Source organism: Tachypleus tridentatus, chromosome 1 (assembly GCF_004210375.1).
Source record: "Tachypleus tridentatus isolate NWPU-2018 chromosome 1, ASM421037v1, whole genome shotgun sequence".
NCBI classification, from domain to species: Eukaryota; Metazoa; Arthropoda; class Merostomata; order Xiphosura; family Limulidae; genus Tachypleus; species Tachypleus tridentatus.
The window spans coordinates 23981659-23985631 of NC_134825.1; the positions used below are offsets into that span (position 1 = coordinate 23981659).

General features: G+C 36.2%; 1 long non-coding RNA gene across 1 annotated transcript; it reads left to right on the forward strand.

Moving 5' to 3' along the window:
* Window positions 1–617: 617 nt before the first annotated feature.
* LOC143244559 (uncharacterized) lies at window positions 618–3301 on the forward strand. Its single transcript, XR_013025204.1, has 2 exons — window positions 618–1632; window positions 2208–3301. It is a non-coding gene; the product is annotated as an uncharacterized LOC143244559 (long non-coding RNA).
* The last annotated feature ends 672 nt before the right edge of the window (window positions 3302–3973 follow it).

Below are 3973 nucleotides of genomic sequence, written 5' to 3' on the forward strand. Positions count from 1 at the left end.
CTTCGTAATCTGAGATTAAATGCTCGCCCTCACAGCCGTGGGGGCGTTATAATGACGGTCAATCCCACTATTCGTTGGTAAAGAGTAGCCCATGTTGGCGGTGGGTGGTGATGACTAGCTGCCTCATAGTCTTACACTGCTAAATTAGGAACGGCTAGCACAGACAGCCCTCGAGTAGCTTTGTGCGAAATTCCAAAACAAACAAACAAACACAATGACAGTGGTGAGCTGTGTGCTAGATTAAATATTGAACAGTGTCGTGTCATTCAAACGGTAAAATTTAGCTCACGTGTAAATTAATGATTGTCATTATTTAGTTCTATCTTTACCAAACAAGATAGTTAAAGAAAAATTAAAATATCGCAAAGAATTACAAGGTCTCGTGACAGTTATTTTGGTGCTGACCCATATTTACAAGTATTTACAAATAATGAGCAAAACAGCCAAAATTAAGTAGTCATTTTAGACCGAAGTAAGATAAACACATGATGTATTTGATTATTCATAGTCGCCACTTGAACACCTTCTTGATAAAGAAACAAATATATGTGTAAATGTATGCTCCCAAGCAAGTATATAAGGCAGAAAGCCAAGGTTTCAGTTTAATAAGTACTGAAGATAAGTTCTTAACCTTACACCTAAAGCTTAGGTTATAACTGCAAGTAAAGATTATTTCATAGAGCTAATATTCTAATGAATAAAGAAATAAAGAAAATGTCTCGTGCAGATAAATTAATGCTTCTACATATTGAACATTAAAATAGGAACATTTTGAGCATTCTCAGTGTTGAATGAATTGTTTGTTTTGTTTATGAATTTTGCGTAAAGCTACACGCGGGCTATCTGAGCTAGCCGTCTCAAATTTACCAGTGTAAGACTAGGGAGAAGGCAACTAGTCATCACCACCCACCGCCAACACTTGAGCTACTCTTTTACCAACGAATAGTGAGTTTGACCGTCATATTATAACGCCCCAATGGCTGAAAGGGCGAGCTTGTTAGGTGTGACGGGGAGTTGGACCCATAACCCTTACACTACGAGTCGAATACCTTAACCACCTGACCATGCCCGTCCATGTTGAAAGAAAATGGCAATCATTTGTCTATTTACTAGATGATAAGGTTGGAATACATTGCATTCAGGATGGCTTACACTATTCAGCCATGTTGAAAATCAGACAATAACAGTGTTAAAGTTCAAATGCAGGAGGAACACTAAGATTGACATATAACTGTCGTATATGTGTAATGAATATAATACGTGTCGCCCCAGGTCTTAAACTGTGTTCTATTGTTTCTTCAAAAGACAAGCTGCGGGTCATCTGTGAAAATACAAAGCCAACTTCCAAAAGTAATCACAGAACAAAATTGAAAAATCTAATAAAGTTTGTTCAGAACCTATTCTGTGTTCTATTTTCTCGTATGTGAACAGGTAATTCCTTTTGTGTAACAAAAAGTTACACATAACAGAGAATTGGATAATTTCATTGGAAAAAATTAAAAAGATCTGACATAATTTGCCCCAGGACGTGTGTTACGTTGTGTTGTCTTGTGCAAGTATGTAAGTAAACTTCGATTCACAGGCGAATTCACCTTAGGCCTAGAAAACAGCAGCAACTGATAATAAACAAGTGTATGTATGTTTATTTTTTATGAGAAAATGTAATAACGTTTGCCTTAGAATGTATGTCATACTTATAAACTTATCAAATTTTAATAGAAGTCAGATGAATTAAAAGCTATGGTACAAATAAAGATAAAATTATGCACATAACTTTTTTTTTATTTTCAGGAAGAACGTTGTACCAAATTTATTAACTGAAAGAAAAAAATATAATGAAACACATTCACAAAACTGAAGATTGGAGAGTGTTAACCTCAATCTAACAATCCTGAAGGGTTATACTAGAATAACTGATGGATGGTTAGGGTGGAATACCTGATGGATGGTAGGCTAGAATCGCTGATGGATGGTTAGGCCAGAATAGCTGATGGAAGGTTATGCTAGAATAGTTGATGGATGGTTATGCTAGAATAGCTGATGAATGGTTATACTAGAAAAGCTGATGGATGGTTAGGCTAGAATAGCTGATGGAGGGTTATGCTAGAATAGTTGATGGAGGGATATGCTAGAATAACTGATGAATGGTTATAGTAGAAAAGCTGATTTGAATGATTATAACTCGCTCAAACTTTCTTTTTTTACAGGTTCATCTGATTTGAACCAATAGCAGAAGCAAGACTAAGATTTGATAAAAGAAAATTTATCTTAAAGTGCTACTGGAAGTGTGAGAACGTAGCTGAAGTGCAAAGACGGTTTATAAGGGAGTTTCAAACATACTCACCATCACGACTCACCATTACTCACATCAGATATAAGCTTGAAACAAATGGAACTGTTCAAGGCGTTCTGGAACACCGCAGCCGTCCACCAGTTCTACACAAGAAGCTGATCTGTTGGAAAGTCTCTACCGATCTCCAAGAAAATCTGTTCAGCAAACAGCCCGTAAGACAGGAATCCGAAAATCGAGCGTCCATCGCATGTTGAAGCGCGTTAATTGGAAAAAAGTTTTATTCCGGCATTAGTCCACACCCTCAATGAAGATGATCCTGACTGGAAAGTTGAATTTTGTGACTGGTACCTGGCAAAATCTGCAGAGGATGCACAGTTTCCAAACAAGATTATCTATAGCCATCAGGCCACATTTAAATTAAATGGCTCAGTTAATCGCTACAGTTGTTCCTACTGGGCACCTCAGAACCCCATGTTACAGCTGAAACTTACCAGGGCATGGCCAAGCGTGTTAAGGCGTGCGACTCGTAATCTGAGGGTCGCGGGTTCGCATCCCCGTCGCACCAAACATGCTCGCCCTTGCAACCATGAGGGCATTATAATGTAACGGTCAATCCCACTATTCGTTGGTAAAAGAGTAGCCCAAGAGTTGGCAGTGGGTGGTGATGACTAGCTGCCTTCCCTCTAGTCTTACACTGCTAAATTAGGGACGGCCAGCACAGATAGCCCTCGAGTAGCTTTGTGCGAAATTGAAAAACAAACAAAACAAACATCTTTACTTCAGCTATAACCATACGTAAAAATAAAAATATCCGTGTTTTTTATCCTGGTGAAACAAGCTAGACAGGTAGCGACATGTTATTGGTATCAGAAGGCACATCACACATAGATAGAACTGAAAGTTGCATGTATTACGTTTAAGGTAATCATAGTTAAATCTGTTGACTAAAAATGTTGCACTTCGAAGGAGGAGTAGAACTATTACAAATAAAAATGTATTAAAATGTTATCATGTCCAACATTATTTTACAACAATTATGTTCATGTAAGTTTTGGAGGCATCACAGAAAAAAAATGAAAATATTGCTTTGAAAACATGATTTTCAGCAAAATCATAAAAGGCTATCAGTCATTACTCAAGATATATTTCATTGTTTTCAAGGTAGCTTATTTTAGTTATTGACAAACGTATACCTACTGGATATCTATCTGCCTTATTATTAAGTCTTTATATACTGCACACGAAAGGTTGTTTCGCTATTAGTTTTGTGTTGTTATGAAACTATCTTATCTTTTGCAAGCGAGTAATCGTTTTTAACTGTGAGATTAGAAAAATAACTTCATGTAGTATATGCAAGTATTATTTCCTCTAATATATATTTAATTTGTAACTTAATAGACTGACTGACGCAGTTATTTTGAGAATAATAAAAATATTAAATCATGTAGTTATTTCTCATAAATTATGTAGCTCTAAGGTAATTAAAAATTATCTATTCACTTAATTTGTTTCAGTTAAATAAAATTATTCATCTGCTCTTCAATGATTACTAAACGACAATTCCATCTCAACCGGAGTGACATTAGTTGTCCATATCCTGGAAGTAATTACAATGTGTGTTCAGTTTACCTACTAACGATGTAAGTACACATTCTTTGGTCAAATAGATGTATTTGCCAT